Below are 12,051 nucleotides of genomic sequence, written 5' to 3'. Positions count from 1 at the left end.
GAGCCCCACACACTCTGCCACCGCCCCACACTCTCCACCCGCTCCTTGTGCACACCCTGCCCAGCTCAAGTCAGCTCAGTTGCCAGGCTGCAGAGAATCCAGTCACCAATCTATGCAGGCCCACACGTTGCCAGAGGGCTTGTTGTTGGGTGGGGCTAGTCTCTAGGGTGGGCTGCCTGCCCTGGCTGAGCTGGATTAAATCGGTGCTCTAGCGGGTGGAGCAGACCCTGGGCTAGCAGGTCTCAGGGAGAACTCCAATGGCGTCTGTGTCAGCACGCTCACACCAGGCCACAACAATGGCCGCCGCCAATGTCCCAGTCCCTGGAGAGGTCTCACCCCTCACCGAGATGCACTCAGGGCCTATTAGGTGAGTCTCTTGTCACCGAAGCACTGTGCACCTTTCTTTCTGGTGATTTTAGGATGCTTTCTGGAACGGGTGAGTTTGTGCGCGGGCCCTTTAAGAGCCAGTTTTAGTTTCTTTGTGAACCGGGTTTTCTGGGGGTGCTACCCAGTGTTTTAGTAGCAGGCAAAGTCAGATATTATGCTGCTGGTCTCGATTGTGCTGGGTCCACAAAATGCCCACAGCGGGGGCGCTCCCCGGCTCAGGGCCCCGCGCCTCCAGGGAGGCTGTGCACCTGTGAGCTGCTCCCGGCGGCCGTGAAGCTGGCGGCTTGTGAAGGCGGCGTTTTCCTCTCCGGAAGGGGGTCTCTGCCTCTTCTACCCCAGTTAGGATTGTCCGTTGTTGCAGGAGTTCCTCTCATCCAGTTTTCAGTTCTGTCTCAGGGGTAATTTTTCCACGAGTAGTTGTAAATTGGCTGTGTCCGCGGGAGGAGGTGAGTTCAGAGTCTGCCTACGCCGCCATCTTGACTCCGCCCGCCTATAATGTTTTATATATTGAAATACTTATCAGTAGTAATCAATACCTAAAATACCTATTGATATTATTAAGACCTTGCATTTCTGAAGATCTTAGGATCTTAGTTCTGAAGATGTTAATTTGAAGATTTTAGGATCATTTTGATAATTGCAATCCAAGCCACTCTAGGCCACATGAGTCTGTAACATTTCACCCAAGAACTGAATATTAGGAAGAAACTTTTGTCACATATAAAGTAAGAAAAACTCGATCTCATCCATTAAGAAAATAATCAGTAAACCCCTGAAAGATACTATTAATTGACCATCTTTTATGGACTAAGCATTTATGGGCTAGGTAATTCTTTGAGGTAAGCATGATTGGCCTTGGTTTAAAGATGAAAAAGCTTCTCTGCCCAAGGTCATGCCCTTTCCAGGGTGGCCCACATCCACTGACGGGAGGGGGCAAAGATAATTCCACTATTTTGGCCTAACTCTGATGGGCAATTTTAATCCCAGAGCTCTTTTGTGCTCGGTTGAGGTTCTTGGCCTGCCTGTATTGTAGACTGACTTCCTTCTCAGCCTGATCTTGATTCCTCCTCCACTCTTCCACAGGAGCTGATTTCCAGGGTACTCCCTAAAATATTCTAAACACTAAAGTCAGTCTCAGGTTTGTTTCCTGGAGGATGGAACCTGCAACACAAGGGGTCAGTCAGAGAATGGTGTATTGTATCCCTTAGACTGTCTCTTTATTTCCCAACTAATTTTAATGTTTATTATTTTGAAAGAAGTATTTCAGTGCTAAACAGTCAAATGACATTTGTGCATCCCTTGTGCTCCACTAGATTTTGATCTGACAAAGTATGTGATAAAATTGATAATTCTCTATTTATAGTTGGAAGTAAGTGAAATGAATCTTCGCTCTGGAATAGATATCTTACAAAAAATCTCTTTGTTATCACATTTTTGCAAACTGAGCCATATCTAGCTGGTTTTGGTGCAATGGATGGACTTTTAGACTGTCGATTGGAAAGGCTGAGTTTTTGCTTTGCCTATTTAGGTAACTAGCTCCATGACGTAGGGCAACTCACCTTCTCTTAGCTCCTCATCTCCAAAAACAAAAAGTTTTTTCCTGATCCTTTAGGTCCCTTCCAGTTCAAAAAATATTTTGTGCTTTATTATTTCTGGTTGATCTTCAGAATTTTTTTTAGCATTAAGCCTCTCTATTCCCTCTAGTCTGTCTATGAAGTAGTTAATGAACTGTAAACAATTAACTTAAAATTGCTGGTAGAGTCTTAAAGGAACCCTGCAGTGAATCATTTGTAGTGTGAATAATCACCTCCTAATTTATGTGCTTTATAAACTCAGATTTATCTAATGGAATATGTTACTTATTTTAAGAAAACTTGACCTTTGACAGTGGGGTAGAGGTACCTTCTAAAAACTGTCACTCTTTGGAATGAAATTTCAAAGGTGAAAAATGGCACCATATTGAGATCACATTTTTAACATTTCAACATTCCCCACCAATAAAAATTCTCCTCTGTCAGGAAGTTTACCAGTTTTTGTGAGTGAGAACAGTATTTCTTAGTAGACTAAAATCTTTAGAGTTTCTGAACTATATTCAAAGGCAGTTAGTTATACATGTCCTTAAAAATAGCGTTGGCATCCTTAATACCCCCTGAGAACACAGAGACACACAGAGGGTTTATCTTCATTGCTTTGGGCATAATGTACACTCTGTGTCATTTCTCCAAATGAAACTATGTAAAAATTATTTATTTTGCCAAGTTACATTGCAGGAAAAGTTTATTCTGTCTACTAAGTTGGGCTCAAGCTAAATATCAAAACTGATGATGTCTCACGAAACATAAAAGTTTAACCAAACAAAGAATGAGCAGATGATGTACATGGGACACCTCTGAAGGAAATGTGCTATATATGAGGGATTACATGTAAATTCAAAATTAAAAAAATTATAATTTCCAGGATGTCTCTGAATCACAGTGTTAGAATGTAAGAATCATTATCTATCAAGTCATAGGTCATTTATCTAGATAGCCTCAAAAATCAACTTTAATAGTCTCTGAACACAACTACCTCATCTTCTTGAAGGTCCCAGATGGCCCTCATCAAAATTAATTGCTTTCCCTGTTCTCTCTCATGCAACTTTGTTTTCCTGTCCATTGCTCAGTTCCATCTCTCTATTACGTGTAGTTTATATATTATCTTCTCTTATTAGATTATAAACTTCTGAGGGTAGGAGTTGATTCACCTCTCAATCCATGAAAATCTGTACAATGATCAGAGTTAGCACAAAATTAGTTGAAAAATGAGTTAAATCTAGTCTGGAAAATGTTTCCATATTTTGTGTTCACTTTTTTTTTAATAGTAAGCTTATATAAACCAGCAATCAGAAAAAGTATAACACATAAGTTTGGTGATGGAACATTTACAGCAATGAACCTTGTTCTAAAGAATGGAGAATGTTTTAAAAGTTCGAACCCAAACTAAGTAGGAGCATGATGTAAGAGAAGAAGAAGTAAGAAGCATAACTATTTAATGGTAATTATTATTACTATGTTGTAGATTTAATTCTTTATCAAGAAATTTTAGAAACAAAATCTCTAAAAGTAAAAAAAAAGTTAAAAATCTGAACAGGACTCTCTGGAGTTTGGCATATCGATTCCATGATTCAATTGAAAGTATGAAGAGGCATAAATGAAAATGCAACTATTCTTTTAACTGTTCTTTAAACAAGGTGAAATTGGAAGGATACAATTAAGAATATCTCCTTTCCTAACGCTCTTGATAGCTTCTGTTGTAGCCTCCTTTTCTATCCTTTAGCAAAATCCCTTGCAGTCTCAGTACTTCATGATCAATTGCAGAGCTAAAACCATCTCATTTATCTGTGATAAAAATCTAGTCCTATATAAGTCAAACCTTTTACTACTCTCACCAATTCCACTTAGCCTTTCCCACCCTCCCACTCAGAATGGTGAAAGGGGTATTATCGGTTCACTTTATCCACTCTTGCTGGACTGCTTCTGACTCCTCCAGGACGGAGAAGGAATAGGAGTGTTAGTGGGAAAAGGCAATATTGGTGGTGTTGGAATCCTGCAGTGGACACTTTTGTGTGGCAGGTGCCCATATATCTTGCGAGATATATTTGTTGACTCTTCTGAGAGCCCCCTTATTAGAGACTCCCATAGTGCATCCTTTACACGGGCGATAGACTCCTTGACTAACTTTCTGTGATGCTTCTCATCTCCTGCACTCAGATGGTATGCCTCAAAGAAACTTTTCTCCCGGAGTATCCTTGCCTTAGCAGTCAGCTCCCTTAAGGAAGGTTACTGCCAGATTGCTTACAGCCTGTTAGGATTTATAGTCTCTAATTATGACATAAGAAAACTACATATTCTCTTTGTAAAATAGAATGCTATTTAGTATAATGTAAATTATCATGTGAAAATATGCCCAGTATGATTTCTAACTTGTGAGAAATGCATATGGGTGTTTGCACAAACTATCAAAAGCATTTTCTTCAATATACTAAGAATCTTTAGCTCTGAGACTACGAGTTGTTTTTATTTTCTCCTTTGTGGTTTTCCATATTTTTCAAATTTCCTACAATGAACATTTATTGCTTTGGTAAAAAAAAGAATGAATGCCTTTTTAAAAATAGCATTGTAAAGGATTTTGAAGTAAAAACCAAAGGCTATTTTATTTTTTATTTATTTTAGTTGTGAGGAGATCAGCCCTGTGCTAACATCTGCCAATCCTCCTCTTTTGTTTTGCTGAGGAAGACTGGCCCTGGGCTAACATCCATGCCCATCTTCATGGGACGCCGCCACAGCATAGCTTGCCAAGCTGTGCGACGGTGCGCGCCCGGAATCCGAACCGGCGAACCCCGGGCCACCATAGCGGAGCGCGTGCACTTAACTGCTTGTGCCACCGGGCCGGACCCCAAAAGACTATTTTAAAAGTTAACTATTACAGCAGTGTCTGATAGAGGCAGCAACAGCACCAGAAGGAAAAAGAACGGGTGATGCTAAATCATATTTTAGAGGCAATTTCTAAGGTGGGCATAGTGGGTTAAGTATTATCTCCCCAAAATTCATGTCCACCCAGAAACTTATTGTGGAATAAGGAATGTGACTTTATTTGGAATAAAGGTCTTTGTAAATGTAATCCTGGCCTCCAGAACTGTGAGAGAATGAATTTCCGCTGTTTTGAATCTCTAAGTTTATGAAGATTTGTTACAGCAGCCTTAGGAAACTAACGGTGAGCGAGAGACAGGAGCACCTCCATTGGGGGATCAGGCTCTACTGTGGAATGACTTCACAATGTTTAAGGTAATAGTCAAGAATATGAATATTAACTATCCAAAATATGGTGATAGAAAAATGTGAATAAGAGAGAGAGTTATAAAAAGGTTTGCTTTATTTTCTTTGTGTTGGATATGCAGAGATGAATAAGGGAGAAATTTAATATGTGAATGATGTTTCAAGAAGCTATTTTGTGCTTACTGTATTGCAAATGTTATGGATGGCATGGGTGGTCTTTTTTGTTTTTTGTTTTTTTTCTCATTGAATTTTTATTTTTCTTCTTTTCTTAAATCCAAAATGGCAAATTGTATTTTTTTCAGGTGTTCCCTAAAAATGTGAATTGGACTCTATATGGAATATTTAAATCAAGGAGCTACTTAAAAAAAAAAAAATTACCACTTGCCACAACACTTCCAGTTGTGAAGCAGAGGGTGTAATAAATACCTGTGACTTTAGAGCATTTCAATGCATTGGACGGAATAACAAAGCACACTATGAACCAGGATGATGATTTCAAGGAGGTTTTTGTCCACATCTAATTTTCAGTTTATAAACAAGCATTGGTTTTCTAAGTGTGGGCCCTGGGAAATGATTCTTAGGGTCTGTCCACATCAAGGCACACGGTGAACAATCAAGAAATCCAGGGCCAATTGTGTGGCATTACCAGGGTTCTGCAGCTTGAAATCAGGTTTGCGTTGAATAAGGAGTGTGAAGAGACATAATGTGGATATTTAGGATGTGTTATACAAAACCTTGGGCATCTGTTTATTTCTTTGCCCTATCATTGCCACTCGTAACAAAAAGAAGGGGAAAATAGTATAAATGAGGCTAATTTATTAATGTTGTTTGAGATTAATGAGACCTTAATAAGTTATTCATATTATTTATTTTATTATTGATTTTATTGATATATTAATATTCCTGTTTATTTTATTAATGTTGAAAGTATTTTAATTTATAATTTATGCCTTGTTTTCCACTAAGTAGTGCTAAATAACTTTACAAGATAAAAAACCAGTACTATGAAGAGTGCAGATCAGAAATCCTTTAAAAGAGGAGCTCTTACCCTAGTATTCCTAGTTAGGATCCTTGAAATCCCTGAAAGTTTACATTCAATTTTATGCGTATGTGCTCATCAATCTAGGGAGAGTTTTCATAACTTTGATCATATTCTCAAAGGATTAGTAGGCCTAGAAATGTTAGGGACCTAGAAAGGGAAGAAAGATCATTGTACCAGTAACCCAGAATCATTAGTTATATTCATTGAGTAGTCTGGAGTATTTTGGAGATTCTTTGAGTAATTTCAAAATTCTGGTAGCCAAAATAAAACACACACACACTACACACACACACAAGCTACATATAGTTCTTGTATAATAAAGAGGTACAATTTCATTTGCAAAGATGGAATTTTTCCTAATACTAAGTTTCAAGAGAAATCAATCATATGGCTGGTTCTACAATAACTATAACAAAATTTAATATCCAAATATCTTTGACAGCTGGATTGCAAAAGATATAAACACTTTAAATGGATATTTCTAGTGAAATAGAATGAATAAAGCTGAAGACATAGCTTTACATCTTAACTGTGAAGGCATAACTGGGGGTTAAGGAACAAGATAATACAGACCAGATGTAATAATATAGGCATATAGCTCTGGCCTAGAGAAATGGAAATTTAACATATCTTTTAGATGAACCCTCTCAAATATCAGAGAGAGCATGTGGTGAACGTCAGTCATTGCACTGTCGAATTCTTTGGCACTGGCCTAAAGAGAAATTGGTTAAAGAGTGATCATTTATTGTAAGAACTTGATATTAAAATGACAACATTGGTTTATGTTATGATGAGAAGACCATCTAAAATATGCATAGGTGTGGGCAATAGATGTTCCCAAAAACAAGACCAAAATTTTCTCAGAAGTGTATATTTTATCCCAAACTTTTAAACAATTAGTCAGTGCAGATGTGAGAATTTAAATTCAGGGCTTACCAAAGTGCCTTAAACCATTAAAAACTCACGATTATGGGCCTCTAGGATATTTACTTTTCACAGAACAAAATATTGATGGGTCCACCAGTATATTTTTGGTGGTTACGTTATCCATTTAGACAATGGCAAATATTTAACAAAGTTAATATAGTTTTAGCATGGCTTTAGCAAGCTTTATTTTTCCTGTCAGTGATTATTTTGAGGCTACATTTAGTTTTTGATAATAAATATTTTCTTCAGCATAAATGGAATTTTATCCTTTGATTTTCCTCTTAGAAATGGCTATATATCAAATTAATCTGACAATCATGTCAAATATTATATTCATATACTTATTCATTATCTGCTTCATTCCAAAAAGATTTGAGAGAGCTTACAGGGAGCTCTTTGGATATTGTTTTAAAAGGTGTTAAGAGAATCTCTAATGTGCCACTTCTCCTTCTCAGATGAGAATGCCGTGAACAGAATACTTCTGAAAGCTAGCAGGATTTAAAAAATGTATCTTGCTCTACATTTGGCTTCATCTTCGAAAACTTTTATTTTGTTTATTAAAATATTATAAAGAAAACAGGGAAAAAGCTCCTTGACATTGGTCTTGGCAATAAGTTTTTGAACATGGCACAAAAGCAAAAATAAACAGATGGGACTAAATCAAAGTAAAAGGCTTCTACACAGCGAAATAAATAATCAACAAAATGAAAAGGCAATGTATGGAATGGGAGAAAATATTTGCAAACCATATATCTGATAAAGGGTTAATATGCAAAATATATAAGGAACTCATACAACTCAGCAGCAAAAAAAAAAAAAAAAAAAACCCGATTAAAAAATGGGCAAAGGACCCGAATAGACATTTTCTCAAAGAAGACATACAAATGGCCAATAAGTACATGAAAAGGTGCCCAACATCACTAATCATCAGGGAAATGCAAATGAAAACCACAGTGAGATATCACCTTACACCTGTTAGAATGGCTATTATCAAAAAGACAAGAGACAACAAATACTAGCAAGGATACGGAGAAAATGGAACACTTGTGCGCTGTGGGTGGAAGTGTAAATCGGTGCAGCCACTATGGAAAACAGTACGGAGTTTCCTCAAAAAATTAAAAATAGAACTACCATGTGATCCAGAACTTCCACTTCTGGGTATATATCCAAAGGAAATGAAATCACTACCTTAAAGACATATCTGCACCCCTGTGTTCATTGAAGCGTTATTCATAATAGCCAAGATATGGAATCAACCTAAGTGTCCATCAATGAATGAATGGATTGAAAAGAGTGATATATATATATATATATAATGGAATATTATTCAGCCATAAAAAGAAATCTTGCCATTTGTGATAACATGGATGAACCTGGAGGACATTTTGCTAAGGAAATAAGCCAGACAGAGAAAGACAAATACTGTATAATGTCGCTTATATTTGGAATCTAAAAATGTCAAACATAGAACCGGAGAATAGAAGAGTGGTTACTAAGGGCTAAACATTAGGGAAAATGAGAAAAGTTTGGTCAAAGAGTACAAACTTTTACCTATAAGATGAATAAGTTCAGGGGACCTAATATATAGCATAGTGACTATAATAAATAATACTATATTGTATATTTGAAATTTGCTGAGAGTAGATCTTAAGTGTTCTCACCACACCAAAAAGAAAAAAAATGATAACTATGTGAGGTGATGGATGTGTTAATTAGCTTGACTGTGATAATCATTTCATAATTTCTACATATATCAAACCATCACCTTGCACATGTTAAATATACATAATTTTGTCAATTATACCTCAATAAAGCTGGAAAAAACAATATTATAAAAAATTATTTTATATGTATGAATGTATTCAATCTAAATAACAATTTAGATGAATATTCATATATATTTATGTAAATATTTAGATACTGAGTATTTGTTTACATGGCCATATTGAGTACATACCACATTATAACCCAGATCAAGGTTGTGCCTCACAATGAATGTTTAAGATAGAATTATGAGGAAAAAGATAATTTAAAAAATTATTACATTGAAAATGCCAATATTAATTATAATTTTGCCTCTATTTGATTGGATAACATTTAGTCAATGTTTTACTTCCTTTCATGTCTATTTCAAAAGCAATAGATTCAATGTCCATAGGCTAGTTAAATGACCTAGAATTGACTTGAAGAAAGTTATGTGAACTTTTTAAAAAATATTTCCAAATATATATACAGTTTATCATGTGCTATATGAACACACGGAGAACAAATTGGAATATATTTATCCCATAACATACAAACCTAAATATCATTACATGAGAATGTCTAAATGTTGTGCAGGGCACTTGTTAACAAAAATCAAAACACATACGAAGGATTATTACTCAAGGATTCATAAAACTACAGACTAAAAGGTCTTTTCCATCTCCATCTGAAATGCTACATCCTGATGACTCCTAATAGTTGTAAGTAGTGTTTGGAAAACAATATTTGCATCTCTCAGCTGGCGGTCATGAAAATGTGCAGAAGTTCCAACTACTATTCTGTGTTCTTAACGATTTTGTCACCCACCGGTTACCATGGCATCAGAACCTTGATGTGCACACATGCTTAGTCTCAGATCACTGCAGCGGGATGAATGGGTCCCGAGTGGACCCTGGCAGGGCAGAGGTTAAAATGCCATTCCAAGCAGCCATAGGCCCCTGCTGATCGGCTAACAAAAGTGAGTGGATCAGCAGGGATCCCACGGCAGAGTGCTGATGAGCCTAATTGGCGACAGATGCTGGGTTCTCTGGACGCAAAGGATGGAAGCAAGTAAAAGAGAAAGAAATGAAGACTTGAAAGTACATCTCGTTCCACTAGCACCTTCGTGCTGGTGAAAATCCTAGCAGAAGCTATTTAAGGATCAGATTGACAGTCAAAAGGTGTTAGCCTATCCTTCATACCTTTTGATCTTTTAATTCTTTAGTCACAAAACGTGATATATGGGTTAGATAACTTCCATGATTTCTTCCTATTTAACATTCTGTGTGTTCACTCCTAATGTCATTGATTCTTCTTGAGATTGGTTAGAATCTTGAAATTTGGATCTTAAATCATGCTTTTTGTTTGAAAGAAAGAATGGTGCAATGGAAAAAGCCTACTTGGAATTAGAAAGACAAGGATTTGACTCATCATTCTGCCTATTGCTGTGTACCTTGAGCAAGTCTCCAAAGTTTCTTCATTTGTGAAACTGAGAAAATAATATCTAACTTGCAAGACAGTGGTGGGATAATTTAATGCTCATCACATTCAATACAGCAAAATTTCCATGAGCCTATTTGCAAATGTAAGGGAGATTTGAATATAAATCAGAAAATATATTTACATGTTATACAAAGAAGATTCCTTACTGAGATGACTAAAAATATAATTTCCTTAATTATACCTCACCTCTTAGGATCTTTGATGATATATCCAGGCTTTCATACCTATGCTTTAATTTTGTTCTTTTAATTCACACTTAAATCCACATTTGACAAGCTTAAGTCTTATGACTGTCTGAAGTTTTTTCATACCTAATGATTTTCACATTTGGCATATCTGATGATTGCAATCATTATCTCAATTATATTAAGTTTAAAAGACATACCTTTTAGCACTAGCACAGCACATTTTTTTCTGTTATTGTTTTATGTTCTCTTAAAAATAATACAGCAAAATGCAAAAATGCTAAATCCTGAAATGTTCTTTTGTCTGCTGGCATAAAATTCTGAATTCTGTGTGCAGAAGGCAGAGGGGTGCGAGTCGTAACATAGGAAAGTTTGGATTGTATAAAAACCAAACTTACAATATCCAATACCTACAAATATGATATATGCCTCACATAATTATTTTCCGATTCTTATTTTGTGATTTTCAAGTAAACTTGAAGCATTTTACATTTCTTCATTTACCAGGCTGTTAAAATGTTGTCAGCAGATGGAAAATGTGAGGAATTTTACTATGTATTTACTTGTTTCCTGTTTTCAAAAGTGTATATCAATATCTTTCAACTAGTTTCTCTTAGGCTATTTTATTGTGTAGATGACTAGAAGAGTTTTAACTTTAATTTATTATTTATGTTATACATCTTCAGTTTAGAAACAAATAAACAAACAAAAGAGAAACAATAGAGAAAGCAAAGATAAGAAATCTGGAAACAATCCCTATTAACATTTTGGTGTGTATCTACCTAGATTTTTTTTTCTTTATACCCATGCTGCAATTTACTGGGAAAGTATGTGACTAAACAATACTGTCACATTTATGAATTAGGTGACACAATATATCCATTGGCAACATATTATTTTTGAACCCTTTCAAAGAAGACCTGGTAATCAAGATCACTGACTGAAGATTACAGACTCATCTTTTACCTCATTGATTCTATTCAATAATCTACATACTCTTGAGGGAAAAATACCCAGCAAAAAATAACAACTCTTATAATTCCATGATAGTGTTTCAAAAACTTGAGAGTTAACAAATTCCTTTGTCGTAATTGACCCAAGTATGAACTATCAGATTCAGATCTTTTTTTAAGCACTAAATGTAACATTGAATATCTTCTGTAGCTATCAGTATGGAATTAAAATTAGCTTTATATAGGCAAAAGTAAATAGTCATGATTGTAAGAAATAAAGAGACAGCAGATTTCCTGAACAACAAATGTGTCCCATAATTTAACATTTAGATGAGTTAACACTAAATGAATCAGAACCACAGATGGGGCCTTTCTCTCTTTTGAAAATATGCTTCACTTGAAACCTTGAGAGTGGAAACATTTGGCAAGAAATTGGTTGTTATTTTATCAATCCAAACCACACAATCAGTTTTGTGATGTTCGATAAAGACATAATT

General features: G+C 35.9%; 1 long non-coding RNA gene across 1 annotated transcript in view; it reads left to right on the top strand.

Moving 5' to 3' along the window:
- The first annotated feature begins 254 nt into the window (after positions 1–254).
- Positions 255–12,051, top strand: part of LOC147915112 (uncharacterized) — a 36,463-nt gene continuing 24,666 nt past the window's right edge. Inside the window, exon 1 of the long non-coding RNA XR_015554378.1 lies at positions 255–367. This is a non-coding gene — a long non-coding RNA (uncharacterized LOC147915112). The remainder of the gene's footprint in view (positions 368–12,051) is intronic.

This window comes from Ceratotherium simum, chromosome 15, assembly GCF_057802395.1.
Source record: "Ceratotherium simum simum isolate JZ-2026a chromosome 15, ASM5780239v1, whole genome shotgun sequence".
NCBI lineage: Eukaryota > Metazoa > Chordata > Mammalia > Perissodactyla > Rhinocerotidae > Ceratotherium > Ceratotherium simum.
This window is presented reverse-complemented; position numbering and strand designations above follow the sequence as displayed.